Below are 18,444 nucleotides of genomic sequence, written 5' to 3' on the forward strand. Positions count from 1 at the left end.
GATCAAACTTGACACTGGTTTTGAAGTCGCTTAATCGTTGCAATTTGATGAGAAGCGGCAAAGAGGCATGATTTGCAACATTTTATGGTGTCAACATTCAAATGCAATCACTCATACTCCAACAAGTTTACAGAATATGGACATGCTAAATCACATTTTCGTTCACATGCGATGAAGGGTTACCATCAGGTTAAGCACTGGCACAGAGAAGACCTTTTGCAAAGCCACTCCCGTAGTTAGATGTCGGGAATGAGAGAGAGAGAGAGAGAGAGAGAGAGAGAGAGAGAGAGAGAGAGAGAGAGAGAGAGAGAGGGAGAGAGTGAGTGTGTGTGTGTGTGTGTGTGTGTCTGTGTGTCTGTGTGTGTCTGTGTGTGAAAGGCAAACAAACAGACACAGACACAGACAGACAGACAGACAGACTCTCTCTCTCTCTCTCTCTCTCTCTCTCTCTCTCTCTCTCTCTCTCTCTCTCTCTCTCTCTCTCTCTCTCTCTCTCTCTCATTCCCGCCATCGAACTACCTGAGTGACTGTACAAAAGGTCTTCTCTATGCCAGTGCTGTCGGAAATGAGAGAGAGAGAGAGAGAGAGAGAGAGAGAGAGAGAGAGAGAGAGAGAGAGAGAGAGAGAGAGAGAGAGAGAGAGAGAGAGAGAGAGAGTGAGTGTGTGTGTGTGTGTGTCTGTGTGTCTGTGTGTGTGAGAGAGGCAAACAAACAGACACAGACACAGAAAGACAGACTCTCTCTCTCTCTCTCTCTCTCTCTCTCTCTCTCTCTCTCTCTCTCTCTCTCTCTCTCTCTCTCTCATTCCCGCCATCTAACTACGGGAGTGACTGTACAAAAGGTCTTCTCTATGCCAGTGCTGTCGGAAATGAGAGAGAGAGAGCGAGCGAGAGAGAGAGAGAGAGAGAGAGAGAGAGAGAGAGAGAGAGAGAGAGAGAGAGTGTGTCTGTGTATGTGTCTGTGTCTGTGTCTGTGTGAGAGGCAAACAGACACAGACAGACAGACACAGACAGACAGACAGACAGACAGACAGACAGACAAAAACAGAGAAGGGATTATGAACACGTCTTTGTATATGTTTGTTCATGGCACCATACTTGATTGATTACAGATTCTCTGTTGTCACAAATGGTTCATTCATCTAAACTATCAAGAAACATATTGCACATCGTCATGTGACTATAGAAATACAATTTTATCCAATCGACGTGATGTAACAGCGGCATTTGTCGACTGGTATTTGATATTTAACAGTAGCCGCCCATGAGACTTCCGTAAAATTATAGTCATATGTATCTCCATCCTTTAGAAGACATGGCTACCTGCCCTCTCCCGGTGGCCGTGGAGAGGGGGTCGCTAAAACAACTGCTTAAGATGACAAAAGTGAGCTGTGCGTCTACTTAATCTGCAACCTGAGTCGATGGATTAGGTTTTCCTTCGAACGAGGATCCGATATGAAATAGATTAGATTTTCAAGGACGTGTTCATGTAAAAACCGTGCAGTATCTAATCGAGTTAAAACACAGCTTACACGACGCAAATAAAGATCACCGAGCTACTCTCCTGTGGGTTCCTTCCCTTTCGGGACATCCTAACCCGATTACTCCAAATTTAATGGCGGGCTTATATGATTTTGCTTTCTTGATTTCATTTCCTTATTGCGGATGACTGTTTTTCGGTCGCACATCCCGTCACTTTCGACCCAAGCCTCGCTTGCCTTTGTGTCTGTCTTACGTCCGTTGGAGTGCTTCAGTAGTGCTGGTTCTCAGAGTGTGTTCGCGTTGTGCTTCTCGGTACAGGAGGGCGCGTGCGGCGATCCTAACATGTATTGTCATCAGGGTTATTCAACAAGAACAGACAATTGAAAGTCTGGAAATGTAATTCAATCCGAGATAAAACGACGGGTAATTGTACTGCTTTCATAGTATATCACCATCTGCCTGATTTAAACATTTTATTATGTGCAATTGTAGAGGTACTAACTGAATGAACCCACAGGTGGGATAAGCCGCGAGATTGGTTTGTGTGGAAGATTTCATTTAATGTATACATTTTGTGATGAAATATGCAAATCAATATAATACCGCGCCAGTACGGGATTTCTACATACATGTGCATGTTTCTGGCATAATTTATGAAATATCTTGGGATGATGGAAAATCCTTCGAGTCGTCTCGCGGGCAAAGGATGACACTGCTTGGAAGTAACGCTTCGGTGAAAATTGTTCTTGCAAGATGTAAAAGGACCATCAAAGTGTGAAAGAAAATTTCCCAAGGAATAACCGCCCGAGCGAAACTCACCCGTTGGGGTTTACGACACTGGCGATGTTCCAAATTGTATTGATCAAAAAAATTAAAGTGAGAATTCAATAGCCAAAGTGTGTTTTACTTAATAATGTAACAATACGGAGAATGAAAATGAATCCCCGAAACGAAGCATGTTACATTCATCGACGAATCTCTTAAATTATGGAACCGAAATAACCAAGTATTTTCATTATTAATGTCTATACCAAGTTTTCTCACAGTTGCTTTAGTTTTGTATTTATTAACATCAAGCTGCATGTAAATTGCGGACCTGCGCATAACACTGCAAATTGGACTCTGTTCTATTTGAGGTTCTGAACTATCAACTAACGCTTGTTTACCAATTTAGGAATCCATCGTCACGATATCGCTCACAATATCCCTCATTGCCGCTTAATTTCTTTACTCATTGCCGCTTAATTTCTTTAAGTTTGATCAACGTCTGCGGTAACTCTTATCAAATTTGTCACGATTAACAAGATTGACATCATCATGCCTTAAAACTAATTGATGAATTAAGCAAATTGGATCTACCGATAGAAGTGAGGCGCACCTAGGTGTGGCAGACAGGGCAAGACGTTCTTTGGGCTCAAATTTATTTGATAATCGTCTTTAAACTGCTTAGGAAACGTAACTTAATTACAAAATGTCCATTAAATATGCGAATTAAAAATAAATTTACATGGAGCTGCTGTCTTTTCTGTATTACCATAACGCTGTACTGGTAATATAAGCAGAAAACTTCATCAAATTTTATTCCAATTAGAGCTGTATTTTCCAATTAATCGTGCACATTAGCCCCTATTATGTCATCCGTTCCTTACTGTCCATTACTGTCAACATGTTCCCATCTATCATGCCCGGCCCTAAAGTTTGGTATGCCATCGTTAAATAGCCTTCTCGTAAAAACCCAGCATCTCTTGAAATACATACAGGCTTCCTACACATGCAAATCCGTCATTAAAGAAATATATGGTACTTAATAACTATATTCTATGGGTACAATTCATATTGCATTGTATTTTTACCAAGCTGAGCCTTCATCGCCTTCTTAGCACCCTTATGGCAAAATCATCATTTTTTGAACTCAATATTTATGGAAATAAAATGTATCCCATATCCCATCAAACCGAGAGAGAGACAGAGAGACAGAGACAGACAGAGAGACAGAGACAGTGACAGAGAGACAGACATAGATAGAGACAGAGATAGAGACGGACAGAGAGAGTCAGACTGAGAGATACGGGCAGACAGACAGACAGACAGACACTGGTAGACAGAAGAGACAGAGAGAGTCAGAGACCAAGACAGAGTGAGCGAGTCAGAGACAGAGACAGAGAAAGAAACAGACATAGATACAGACTGACAGACAGACAGACAAGGCTAGTATCATATTATGATATAAACGGTCTATGTAATAACATTCTGCATAGTTCCTTGCAGAGCACTACAGCCACTTATCGTTAGTGAATACACAAACGATCACTTTCCTCATCCCCCTTCCGGCGAAACATGGCTTTTCTAGGTTCCAGCCTCGTCAATTCAAGTGCTTACGATCAATAAATTCTGTCGACGGTAAAATGCGGCGATTTTCATTCGCAGCGCTGTCGTTTGCGTCGGAGTGAAGTGCCCGCCACCCCAGTTGAAGCTGTTTACAGCCTAACCGTGATAATCGGAACCAATGGCAGAAGTTGTGAGGGTGCAAGTGCTGCTGGCGAAATGCCACTGAGGGCGGACGTGATCATACAAAACTTTAGGGGAGGCACAGCGTATTATGTGAGGGATTCGTATATCATATAGATATATGAGAGCAACAAGTAGGGAACATGTCGACAGAGACAGAAAAATGAAGAGAATCGGCGAATTAGGGATTTGATGTCAGGGTCGTAGACTTCCCATCGTGTCGGAAAATCAATACCACGCTATCAACATTGATTGCACAATTGCTGGTTACCCTGGTCCACTTGTTTAAGGTTATAAGTCTGTGATCATTGACCGTCTCGACATTCCACTCGTCGACAGGATTGAACGCTATTCCCATATGAAAGGGGGTTTTTTTAATGTACAAAGGAACGGAAGTTGAGAAGCGACTGCTCGGGTTTCTTTACGTTCGGCGGACTGAAATTCGAAGCGACAGTGCTTTCTTTTCCCGCACAGCGGAACGATTAACCGGATTGTCGCATATTTCTAAAGGATATTCCTAACGATAATATAGCCGTCTCTCTTCAGAAAGTGTTCCCATTCATAGCCATGAGGGAACCGGGTACGACTGAACAATACTGGGCCCACACAACAATCTCGCAAATCAATGTAATCCTAGGGGGTCAAAATGCTTCATAAAAAGGTAGGGAGACCCCCTAAGAGTACCTAATTGTTTTCGTGATGAAGAAAGGGCCCTTTATTCTCTAGGTACATCGGGAAACATGTATTCAGAGTACAAGGCAATAGTATGTCAGGCTCGGATGCAGGACGCCATGATTCTATAAACCCATTTTTTTAGAGAATGACTCTGACATTCATTATACTTATAGAGGAAATCACTGCCTTCAAACACGCAAAGTCACGTTTTTAAACCAACGACATGGGTATATGACCAAATGACATGAAAGAAATCTTCTCTCTTTTCGTAACTGGAGTCGCAAACGGTATGCGGGCTTCAAATGTGATAGACGTCGCCTTGTGTAGTACGACTGGAAAATGACTCTCAGGTATTGACGATGAGATCTTGGGGAGGGGTGGGGAAAGCCGAGTGAACTGTCAGTGCTTTTTGAAATTCAGACCTGCTATTTTTGCAAACACATACTCACAGGGCTAGAAAGTTAAACAAAGTGCAACTGTGGGTACAGCATGTATGCTGTCCCCACTCTCAGAAATCTCCGGAGGCAATAAAACTGCCCATGCCTACGCTGACTCCCCCCTGACCGAGTCAAATGGTCCGTCCCTCACCAGCCAGTAGCGTGTAGGATGAACACATTTCCGTCATGTGACCCACCGTAGGCAGTAGAATCTACGGTTTATGGTGTGACTTATGGGTGTTCCGATTGCGATAATCGTGCACAAACATACGCATGTTCGAGGGACAGGTCATTCAGAAAATTCATCATGACGAGTGCCTTTCCAAATCTTGATAAAAATCAGAGTGTGTTCCATCAAACTGTAACATCGTCGCGGAACAAATATACGAACCTTAGAAAGGTTGTTTACATTTTTATCTCAGTCGGCAAGAAGCTATAAAAACCAGTTTATTTGTTTTTTCTGTATTTGTTAGGTTGACAGATATTTTATTATACAAGAATATTGATGGTGCAAAAACGAGACGCGAAAACGATAAGCGGTATTTACGGCGTACCACCGTTGGAACTAACCTGAACAACCCCTAATGAAGTTTACTTTAAATAATGTAAAATTGATAAATAACTTTAGTAAGGGGTCCTTTAGAAGGGAATTACGAAGATTTCTGCAAAAAATCTGATAAATGAAATGAACTATAATAATGACGGTAAAAGTAAAGTCTCTCTTCACAATGGCGCGTATAAATTTGTGGTCATTGGTGATGTCACCTGCAGCGGAGAGTCTTCTGTGCGCCATCTAATTTCTGCAGGAAGGCAATGCTCCCACTAACATTTCGGAATCAGTAAAGAACCCAAGATTTATTTGAGCTTCAAGCAAAAGAAAATGGCTTTCTGAACTCTCATACTGACATTTCAAAATGCTGTCGTAATATAATGGCAAACGACCACTCCCGGTGACAGGTTTACCATTTTGCCCTGACCAGTTGGCGCTCTTTTGTGATGTCACGAACTGGTCAAAATCTCCCGGTATCCCAGCTCTCTGGGGTTGTAATCTATAGCTTGTGAAAAACAGCGTGATCAGGAGTCTTGTCAAGTGTCGAGGCAGTGTGTCTCTTCGACCCCTTTCGTGGTCATCGACTGATTTCATCAAAGGCCACGGCGGCAGTATGTACATTATTATAAATGGAAGGGTCAGATAAAGTAAATAATGATTTAAAAGAGCTTCGAGAAACCTAGAGCAAATCTGTCACAAATTTTCTAATGGAACTTGGTGTTCACAAGATCAAATATCACCATGGTAACCAAGCAGCAACAAGATCTTATGTACAGAGGCTCTGATAGAATCTTAATACCAGCACATTTCCCCAGTCCCTGTCGATCAAAAGGGAAGATTTTTCGGTGTACTTTGCGATTCAATAGCGAAATAGAAACTGCTACTAAAAAGGCGATGCAGAACGCCAGTATCCGTTATCCGGAAAGTGGGCGCACGACGTGCGACAGTTCAAAATCGAACAAATGATATAATTTATGTTCTTTCATTTGTATACAATTGGATTACCTTTTTCCCTTCCTCCTATAAGATTGTGCAAGGATGGGTTGTTGACACGCCGCCTGTACAGTGACATGCGCAGCGCAGGAGCAATGCCACCTATAAGCCTGGCTTCGGAATCTGAAGCCACCCTGCACAGAGTCTACGCATGAAGAATTAAATAACTTACTTATCTTTGGAAAGTGTCCAATAAGCCGAAAGAGAAGTAAACTAGTTCTAGTCATTTTCCCAAAACGTTTTGGGCAACGGTGCATTTTTGTGTGTCAGTCACTTTGGTTTTCCATGCTTACGTCATCGCAGAGAGGTATGACGATGTCTTTTGATTTTCGTGTGTGTTCGACTTACGTATTTAATCGTGCAAAGGTAAACATTACCCTCTTTTAAAAACGAGGCGACTCATTTAATTTCCTCCGCCCTGCTCAGACTTCGATAAAATGTCATGTAGAAGAAGTAAAAAAAAACCGACTAACGTTCGCAAGATGATACTCCCTCTGGCCGTAGAACCAAAGTCTGTGGGCCGAAATGAACTTAGGTAACGTTACGGAATAAAACAGACAGTTTGTCGAGTCATTTTCTAAATTGCGGTTAAGTCAATATTTGACTATATTAATAATCAAATACTACAAGGCATGTACACTAGAAATTCTTGTGTGGGCGCCATCATCATGTGGCAATGTTTGTAGCTCTTGGAGTTTGATAGTGCCGGCTATTAACATTGATCGTGCCGAATAACAGTTCGTATAGATGTAAGAACTTTGATAATTTGATGATGTTTGAATAGGGGAAAATTACATCACCGTAAGTAGTTGCTCTTGATTATCTTACGCCACGACCACGAGCGCAGTAAGAAATGAAACAACGCATGAATGTACACACGAAGATCTCCGTGACTCAAGTGAATAAGCTATCGGTACACTGCCTTCGAAAACAAAATTGATGTCGATTCCTTCTAAAAGAGAACAGAATGGTAGATTCCTCGATTGTGACATTGCCATACCTAGTCACTAAAAACAGATCTTTATGTTATGCTCACTTACAGTGTATAACCGCGGGACACTGAAGGCATTATCAAAAGCACATGTCAATGTTCGGTAAAATGTCTGTTTTTTTCTTAACTGAACACGTTTTCAGCTATCTTTTATACATAAACGCGCGCCAGGGTATCATGCTCTAGAGCTGATATGGGAATAGGATAGAGTCAGTAAACAGAATTGTGTAACGGTATCTGATCGCCCTGGGAGTACTAAGCACCATGCGACGGGTGTAAAAAACTAAATGAGCTAGTAGCAGCCTTCGTAAAACAAGCTTTGAGTGTCGCTCCTTATGAGGGTGCCTTCGCAGAAGTCGTGAGTTCCTCCACTGACAGTGCTGTAGGTCTCGCAGGATGGGGTGATTAGAAGGGCTGGCCGTGGCGTCTCGACTTACTTTACTCAGAGGAGCAAATCGGCTTCCCGAAAAGTCTTAGAACGTTCGATCTACTTAATGATGATATGCATGAAATAAACCAGGCAGATCAACATCGATATCAGTAAGAGTTGCTGTAACAGTTACTCTGTGGTTAGACTGGCTGTACTTTAAGCCGACATGAGAAATTCATAAATGGCGTTCGGCCCGCCAGAATCTGTGTGAAAAAAATTAAATCTCCAATGAAATATGAAATATCCTTTAGTGCACAAACTACAGTGCTGGTATGTTTGCATACTTGACTTTCTAGACCGAAAATTAAGGACTTTAAAAAAACTGACATACCCAAAGACAGCGACGCCATTACTTGCATCATTGACATTTGGTGTAGAATCCGGGTACTCGAAAAATGGCTGATGTCAAGGCTGGTTTAATTTCTACCATCTTGACATACTTAAGAGGTGCATATTTGGAAATTTATACATGTTCTAATTTTGATTATAATTAATACGACATTTTATGACGCGACAGTCATGATATAATTTGATGCGAATCGACCAATAAAGATATATTTTCAAAGTAGACGTAACTGTTTTACTCTACAACAATATCATTTTGAGTTTGATATTTGAGTCGTTATGAGTGAACTTTCGGTCGACTGTACTTGCGCACAGATACTTAGCTATAGAAATCACTAGGGAGAGCTGTTGACCAAACTAATGACTTAAAGATGTACATGTACACTACAAGAGAGGGCATTTAGAGACGGCAAATCGAACTTATCATCGACATGCATTCAAACATAGACCCAAACCCTTGGAGACGCTTTCCCGCATGAATTACAGGTACAAACAGAGCACAGTCACATACCTTCCAAGAATGGCCTTGATGTGTCATTCATAAGGTTTTCCGCCAGTAGTATTGACAAGGTGTTGAGCAGCATACAAAAATGGCATTATGGACAAATTGAGATGTCTGAAAAAGATCGGTGTTCGAACATTTATTATTCTCAGACAATACCTTTCAAGATGCACTTGCATCTCATTTTGTTGTATTTTATTGTGTGCCTTACACAACAAAGATACCTCAAATTGAAGTTCATAAGTGGAAAAAGCATAGTTCGCAATAAAATTAGTAGGCCTAGAAAGAATCTCGCATAGTTGCCTGCACTCATATGCGTCAATTTCCTATTGACAATATTGTTGCAAAAGGTATGCACACGATCATTCCTACTTTACAACGGTATAGCTAGGGTACAATTAGTGAAAATTTACTGGTGGAAAACAAGCAAACAATTATAACGAAGCTGTCTGATCGAATGAATGATATCCTCAGGACACATTCCTATTAGGAAAGTAGCGGTATGCCTGCCGGCAAACTTCTCTTCGAAAGATGCGAATAAATGCAGAAACAAGGACACATGCGCGTTGCTGAAGATAAACAATGTCGCCCTGATGCACAACTGTGGCCAGCTCTCTAATTCACTGAAGCACGTGATGGATCTCCAAGAGCCAATAAAAAGCTGCCTTGATTCACATCCTGACATCCTATAGACACCGTAGTGTTTTTGTTCTGTACCATTCCAGCACATCTTTTACAAACACATGTGGCGCCAACACCATAAAACTGAAATGTGGTGACGACGTCTCGAATCGTTTGAAATTTGACACTTAGGGACCGAAGAACCTTATTCGATAACATATTCATTGTCTGTCGGAGGGACCTTTCACTTCAGGACGCCAGTAACGAGATTAAAAAATAATCCGGCTTTGGACAGTAGACAACAACTTGTTAAGGAGCTAAGAGTCATACAGCCTAGTCTCCTTTTATGTAAAATTTGAAGAAGCGTGCATGATTGGAGAGAAATGTAGGACGAATCTGCCGGTAAATACATTTCAAATGCAATATAGGGATTACATCTTTCCCAGTGGCAGGATTGGAATTTTGGGAGCAAACGTTTACACTGAAATGCCGTGGCAAGTATGGAACGTCTTTACGTCACATCACATAGATGGTGACATTATGGCGGATTCGAACCAATAGCAATAGTACGTAGCGTCACAGGTTAGGTGTAAATAAAAATTCCATGTAACTGACTATGGATAACTGTCCATTATGCGTCTATTAGGAAAGTCTTTGGCTTTTCTGATCACTTCATACATCAAAGTAGAGAATTTGACCCTAAGTACTACCAATATTTTTAATTAAAAATTGCTTTAATGTTCACTTTGTCAAATCTAAACGTATGAAATGTTGATTTTTATAGGCGAAGAGTGAATTGTATTCTCTTTTAACACTAGTAGCGGGATTGTTGCAAAAACTTATCTTGGTATATCTGCAAAAGAAGATATCCATATTTATTCTTCATTCTGTCGTCGTATCGATGACTGAAACGTCATATGATGATGAATGCTTACGATCATGTTCAGAAAAGCCTTGAAATCGATAAATAGTGATCGGTATGCCGTGGAAGTTTGAATGCAAACAAAGTAAGATGCGCAGATCTCTTTTCTCTAAGTTTGGATTCGTTTGAATTGTGTGACGTAATGACGGTCCATGCTTGCGTCACACTAGATGATGCACTCCGGAAATTCATGCATGGCATATCCAATCGTTTGACGTCAGACCAGGACAATCTAAACAAATCTTCACCATTGTTCGCTGGACATGTCCTTGTCCTTAGTGTTCAAGATTAAAGCGGCAAAGATATTGCATTTGCTGTTGTTTTCTCACTGAAGGACCTCATTTGTGACCGACGCCTTGCATTCTCAATGCTAGACTAAAGAGCTATGTAGCATGTTCAATCTTTCTGTAGAAATGTCAAAAAGGCCAGAGCTCATTATTATCCGACCATAAACAAATCCAAACCCTAAACAAATGAACTATCTTGATTCTTGAAATCTGTTTCAGCGAAGGTCTTTGCTACAAGTTGTCTTCCTAGTACAGTCCAGCTATAACCTCGGCGCCTGATCATCTACCATACATCGCGGAAAAGTCCTTCCCTAACCTTTACATCTGAACATCACTCGGAGTGTTTGATTCATCCACACTCTCACTGCTAGATTGATATCATACATGCCGTAATAGTTGACAAGAATTAAACTTTGTAAAGCCTGCTCCGAACGACGGATAAGCCTATCTCCCCATATTAATAAAGACACTATGTACTGGCTATGGCCTTTTTGTGTACATAAATCCATTAAGGTTCCCATTCACAGACAGTGCCGTTAGGCGTATATTAGCAGAGAGTATATTATTCTTATTCAAGATTTTAAAAAAGAGTGTCAGGTAGGGAAGTCGAAGTCGATTGGATTTCCTGCTCAACTCATTTTTGATTCTGGGAACGGAAAAAAAGAACAAAAATTGAGTCCATTAAATTGAGACAAAATCGGGTCACTTGAATCCTCACAAATCAGCAGAAAGTGTAGTTTGGTAAATTCCGGGCTTTTTCATGACTCGTTTCGTTACGAATTCGCCGCGGTCGTAATTTAATGAGATTTACGCGAGAGAAGAGTTGTCGCTTTCACACGAAACGTGTCTGGCGTGTCACATGCAGATTTAGTTTCCACTTTGTGCTGTCTTCGTGTAAATTAAGAAAATCTGACGATGTTTAACACCTCTACAAATGAGCCTTTAAATAAGCAAGCCAGACACGAGAAATCGGCGATTCGCGTTTATCAACACACACAGCACTGTCACAAGTGTGTGTGCATACTGAAAATTCAATACTTCGCGTTTGATTCAGTTGACAACGCACGGTCATGTTTGCCCTAACTCAAGTGATTGACACAGAAGTTGTGAAAACCAGATACAATAATTAAACAAATTAAAGGAAACCGATATACCTTTCCCACTTGAATTATTTAATGTCTAGCACTACACGGGTTCCCCCAAATTTTACCTTCAGAGAACTATCCTGAAGAAGTTGAAAAAACAGGTGTAACTAATGTTTCACTCCTATGTATCGAGGAACTTTCTCTAACTTTCTCTCTTTTGTAAGACAGATAATTTACGACTTTATCAGAACGTATGGGCTGTGATCACATACAATGTCGTTTCGATGGTTCTAATGGAATGTCCAATGTACAAGATCGTCAAAATTTGCAAGTTAATGACAAGTTTGATCATAGACAGTAGAGGGTCTTCCCCTCTATTGTATAATATTTGAACTACTAAGACAATGAAGTTTTATTTGTTGTTTCGAAAACTTTCGCAACTAAATATTCCGTGCGCATTACTCACAGATCGTTTATTGGAGATCTTCCAACTGCAATGGTTTTGCTAACCACGATTTCAAGGTACTTATGAAAACAGGCCACCTTGAATCTATCAAACACATGCTGAAATGAGTCAATTTTCAAGTTTCTTTGACGGGGGTAGTAGATGGAATATCTCAACAGGTAAGACTTCATGGTAAGCAGTGTAAAATGTTTGATTTTCCACTTAAACAGTATGGTAACTCTTCCACTGGTCAAGGAGTGCATGTATTGTAATCACACAGCAAAGTTCATCTTCCGACAAAGTAATTGCGTCGTTTAACATGCTTTTGACCGCATGTTAAGGGTGCGCAGGTCTCTTGATTAAACGCCTTTGATGTTGTTATTGGACATTATGACGGCTGCCATTGGCAGTCTTCCTAACTCTCTTTGAAATAGGCTTTTTCAGATCCTTGAAGGACGGGCCACACAATGTACTCGTTAGAAACGCGCAAGTAATGAAATGTGATAACATAATTACGGGCTGTTGACTCTGTGAAACGATAATGCAATTATTTCAATTTTTATCCACAATCTCGCCATACCCAAGGCGGAGATCGAATACCAATTGAGGAAGTGTCAGCGCGTAGGCTTAGCCTTCGAAATTGGGTTTGCCGTGAGTTTATAATAAGCGCCAATCCGAGCAGGGAGGGTCATCGCGTCGCAAGATCATCCAGCAACGTTATACCAACCGACAGCGACTATAGACAGGGCGCCCACTAAGCTCCCGGGATCGCATCCGTGCAAACCCTTGTGAAAAATTCTTGACCACACTCGCATAACACGAGAGTTGAAAATCGCACGACGTGAATTTTAAATTCAGTGAAACAAGAGTTTAATGCTAAAGAGGAGAGGAGAAAAAAAAGAAGTGACCGAACGCTAGGTCTAGGTGAGTAAATCGATCGCTCTCCCTCCCCTATATACTTATTTGATAATCGGAAGTTTTGTGAATTACTTCAAGCATGCCCGGCTGAGACCGTTCGAGAACCAACAAAGCATCACTGATGATAATATTTCATTCGCTAGCTTTTCATTCTGCTTTCGATCAACATGTTGTTGATAGATAGCAGGGATCCTCTTGTTCGGTAATTTATAGCGGCTCAAAATGTAGCCCCAGCTGAGCTACGGCGAATGGTCATGACTTTGTGCAATTGATTTATGTTTTTTTTTCTCTCAACTTCTGCTGTGTGCAGTTTACGGTTTTTTCAGAATGTGTAGATATCAGAAACTGCTTTATGCTTTCGCTGCTGCAGAGGTTCAAGCTGCGATCTTGCTTTAATTCAAGTCAAGAATCTTCTCGTTTTTTGATGGTTTTCACAAAATTTGTTTCATAATATCCCAACGGACAATTGTTCTCGGTGAAACACGAACGTCTGGAATAAGACAACATAATCGGCGACGCAACCTATTGCATATTTAAATTATTACGTCATCGTCTACGTCATAACATAGCGTAGCGGTTGACACATATGGCGGAATTTGACAAAATTTGGGATTGTTCTTGACGAATGTGCTGTATCAGATCGCCAATGGTATGCCCTAACTGCTCTCTGCCAAGAAACTTAACTAGTAAAATCCACTGAATATTTTGCCTTGAGTGACAGCTCTACATTCTATTATTTCATAAATTGCTCTATCCCGAAAAAAATACACTTAACAGAAAACGGTTTTTCATCAAGTTGCTCGATGTAAATGCATCAGGCAGGTCAAGACACTCTTTATGTCGCAGGGTTTTCGCGTCAAAGAGCACGTTCAAAAGGATTCGTTCGGAATAATAACAAAAACCAGCTTATCCACCGATGAATACCACGAACATCTTGGCGAAGCAACCTGATGGAATACCCACAAAAGTAGCCTCTCGAGAGAACGCAGATGTGCCTTTTATCAACCAGAGATCACGGCAAAAGCAAACAAAAGATTGTTGCAGAGTGCACTCGAGGACACGACTTCACTTCTCGAATAAGTGGAGCGAACACATCGAGTAATTACAGGTATTCCGCGGATAGAGCGGTGTCTCGGCGTTTCCGTCGCATGTAGTGATCGATTATTCATCATTAGAATCAAGTATCTCAGATGGCTTGTTTCTTTGCAAATTCACACTGTGTGGACTGCAGATCTCCATTCTGCCATACCCAATAGCTATAGCTTGCTGTTATCGAATACAAAGGTATTTCATAGTGTCCCTATGGTTCAGGTACAATGCGCCGCCGGGACAAATATTCGGACATAATTTTTTTCAAGTAGGCCTATTCCTGGTCACCGACTTGTTGGGGTTCATTTTGAAGCTCTCGGAGAAGCAAAGTTTTCTTCATCTTAGTTTCGTAACAAATCGAAAATTTAATTTTTCCCGCTAGAGTTAACACTTGGATGTCGGCCATTTTGAATATCAAATATCGGCAAATGTTGGGTACTATTTTTCTCTAGTTCTTAAATTTGCACGGTCCCCCCTGATTTACATTATTGATTTTGAAAGAGAATGATTGAATGTTTCCATGAGGAAAATTTAAAACTTAGAGAAATTTAGTTTCGAGGTTCATAATACCTTTAAAATTACAAACGACCTCAAATGAGGGATAAAACTGCAGCACGTGAAAATGAATACAGTAAAATTAGGCCGACCAGCGGGAGATACAATACTTGTTAAAAGGCAGAGGAAAACAAATACAGTAAAATACTGACCGACCAGCGGGAAATAAAAAACTTGCAAACTGCAATGACTAAAACACACAGACGTTTCGAAAGGGTTGCACCTGAAACGTCTGTGTGTTTCAGTCTCAGCGATTTGCAAGTGTTTTATTTCCCGCTGGTCGGTCAGTTTTTTACTGTATTTGTTTTCCTCTGCCTTTTAACAATACGGATAGTTTTCAATCGGATTCGCACCCACAACATACGGCATCAGTCGCCTAGCTGAGAGGCCTGCGACAGAACCAGTCGGCTAAATCTCCACTCCCAAAATAGAGTGGTTCAATAGCCGGCTAAGTTGTTACATTTTTCTGACTGAGACCTTTCAACACGTTGTAGAGTTCGTGAAGCACTCACGCACGCATGCTCACTATCATACATCGCACATACACACTTTATCGAAGCGAAGAAACGAATTTCATCGCTTTAACTGGGCGAACGATAACCTCGGGGACAATTCTGTCCACCAGCAGTGTTACCGACCCAGGATAGCAAATACGGATAGTTTTCAATCGGATTCGAACCCACAACATACGGCATCAGTCGCCTAGCTGAGAGGCCTGAGACAGAACCAGTCGGCTAAATCTCCACTCCCAAAAAAGAGTGGTTCAATAGCCGGCTAAGTTGTTACATTTTTCTGACTGAGACCTTTCAACACGTTGTAGAGTTCGTGAAGCACTCACGCACGCATGCTCACTATCATACATCACACATACACACTTTATCGAAGCGAAGAAACGAATTTCATCGCTTTAACTGGGCGAACGATAACCTCGGGGACAATTCTGTCAACAAGTATTGTATCTCCCGCTGGTCGGTCTAATTTTACTGTATTCATAATACCTTAACCCGTAAAACCTCGAAATATGAATGGAAAGGTCACCGGGGCTTGATACTGATTACCTTTATTACATTCGAAAATGAGCCAACATTGTAATTTAACCGTTACGGCAGCAATCTTTCAGTGTGTTGTCTTCAGGTAGAATGCACCTCTGGGATATATGTTTGGATTCTAAAATTTTCATAATTCTTTCTGGTCTACCGCTTGTTCGGGGCTCATGTTGAAGCTCTTCGAGTAAGTAAACTTTTCATCGTCTTAGTTTTGTGAAAATAAAACAAAATCATTTCTCATTGAGTCAGATGGCGGCACATTTGAATTTCAAATATTAGGTAAGGCCAGACAGAAAAACATTAGTGTTCCTCGAATTTGTAAAAGCGATAGAGGCGGGGAACGAATTTTTTTCATATCTTTTAACGAACCAGCAAAGTCCCCCACTAGTTACATTGCTACCGATGACTTGGAGTCTATAGATTTTGCAAACTGTCCACCATAATATAGATACAGATAGTGTTGACAGAACCAAAGTTAGAGTATTCATTTACACTGCTCCCAGAGGAAAATAAAAAAACTAAAAAACTCACAAAAATACCCCACAGTAAAACAATCTCACTTTTGTCTTTTTACCCTCCTCAAAGTGGGGTCCAACATTTGACATTTAACATTTGTCCATTTTTCATTCGTCCGGTCGTTGAAAACCTGCACACACCGACTGTAAAACACCTTGAACACGACAAACTTCCATGCATGTTGAATTGGCTGCACCTCTAACCGAACTTTGACATGGCAACATGCGGTTTTCATCTCGATAGTCTTTGTGCTTTCAACGCACTTCTCGCTCAAACTGGTGCACCTATTATCACATGTCACTAACTTGTTGAACAAATCCCTAAATGCATCATTCGGACTGAGAAGGCCGTCGTTATATATGAGAAGGGGGCCGGTGGAAATCAGGAGAGTTGAGTTATACAAAACATTTATAAAAGGGGGTCCAAAATCTTACAAAAGACATGCAGTTTTGGGGGTTGTATTTTACAAAAGTATAGCATCGAACTACCATATTACCGAAATAGAATTAAAATTTCAAAAAAAATGAAATAGAATATGATTTGTTCTGTACGAAGTCTGGGAACAATATAAGCATGATTGTATTAGCGATAGTGTTGGTCGTCATGGTGAAAAACAACAAACTGCACAAATGCCATAATAGGGATGGATTCTTGTGTCACCGTGACACTTCTGACCCAAGGGTAATAGTTGTACTGTGCCAAATATCTCACCGCTGCCACCAAAATGTCACTTGGCCAAGTGGGGTTTTTCGTCATTTTCCGATACGCAAGTAAGTTTGAAATTACCATACAGACATTATAAACAGCTAGAGTTACACAACATTTTAGCTGTTTATAATCTCATCATGATTTAGTGATTTACAGCCTATATCACAACAGCTTTAGAGGTTATGAATAGAACTACATCAGCGTGAAAAGTAACGAGTTTGGCACGTGTCAAGCAGATAACACAGGGTAATGCTGCTCTGTTTGTAACTTGTAGTTAGTTTTTCAGCATTTTTCTGTTCTATGTCAGCTTCAGTTTCTTGTTCAACTTCCGACAGGAGGATGAAATGCCAAGTTTTTAACTTCTCAACAAAGGCAATAAGCTTATGTGTGCATGGAGCATTGTTGTAGTCCAGAATTGCATTCAAGACCGGACTTGAATTAATTTGTCAACAATAGCAATGGTCGTGCCACATATGGAGGCTATGTTTACCATCAATGTACTGAATATTTAGGATTCTGTAGGGAGTATAGAACAAGAAACTGAAGTGAAATACACGGGGCAAAATTCTGACAAACAGCCAAAAGTTACAGATAGTGTCCATAGTGCAAAGCTATGGGGTTGTGGTGTTGAATTCAAGCGCCACATCTTGATGGCGAATCATTGCGACATTTTTTATCAATCTAATCAGATCAACAACTTTGACCATTGGAGTTATTTTTGACAATCGATGAATTATGGGGGTAATATTTCAGAATGAATATTTTAAGGGGGTCAACTTTTACATTTCTTTCGTTTCGTAATAACTATATTCTACCCCTCCCCTTAAATAACGACGTCTCCCTGACGCTGAGCAATATCATTGGTACTAATTGGCGGTTATAAATTTGAATGTTGGTTATCAAATCAATAAATTATTATGATGCATGCACTAACCTTTACGAAGCGGAGATATTACTGCTGAGAGTCGACTCCTGTTGCATTGTTCCACATAAAAACACTGACGCTAATCATCTTGATGGTATAGTCGTGCTGCCCGGACTCCATACAAAAGGATCATTTGAAGTCCCGCGGCACTAAAATAATTGCAATGCGAAAGTAATTAATCACGAAGTTTCAAACAAAAAAGAAAGAAAAATTTACAACTTGACTAAAGTGGAAGTGGCGATTCCGAGGAAAAATACATTTATTCTACCTGGCCTAATTTGTTTCTGTAGTACCAACATTTGCACGGTAGCCCCTGATATTTATTCTCATTATATTAAAAGAACGGTCGGAAGTTTTGTTGAGGAAAGTTTGAGCAAAGGTTTAAGTCTTTCAATTTGGAGACGCGTAATACGTCA

At 40.7% G+C, this 18,444-nt stretch overlaps 2 protein-coding genes across 5 annotated transcripts in view; both read left to right on the plus strand.

The window, feature by feature from the left end:
- Positions 1-18,444, plus strand: part of LOC139150144 (small ribosomal subunit protein uS12m-like) — a 629,842-nt gene that overhangs the window by 218,611 nt on the left and 392,787 nt on the right. The gene's annotated exons all lie outside the window — the stretch shown is intronic.
- LOC139150128 (uncharacterized) overlaps positions 1-18,444 on the plus strand; it is a 45,090-nt gene that overhangs the window by 4,484 nt on the left and 22,162 nt on the right. For 2 of the 4 annotated variants that reach the window (XM_070722301.1, XM_070722304.1), the window contains exon 1: positions 12,945-13,195. The exons of the other annotated variants lie outside the window; for them this stretch is intronic. The gene's annotated coding sequence lies outside the window, so the exon portion shown is untranslated. Of the gene's footprint in view, positions 1-12,944; positions 13,196-18,444 lie in introns of those variants that run through there. 4 annotated transcript variants of the gene reach the window in all.

Source organism: Ptychodera flava, chromosome 14 (genome assembly GCF_041260155.1).
Source record: "Ptychodera flava strain L36383 chromosome 14, AS_Pfla_20210202, whole genome shotgun sequence".
Taxonomy (NCBI): Eukaryota; Metazoa; Hemichordata; class Enteropneusta; family Ptychoderidae; genus Ptychodera; species Ptychodera flava.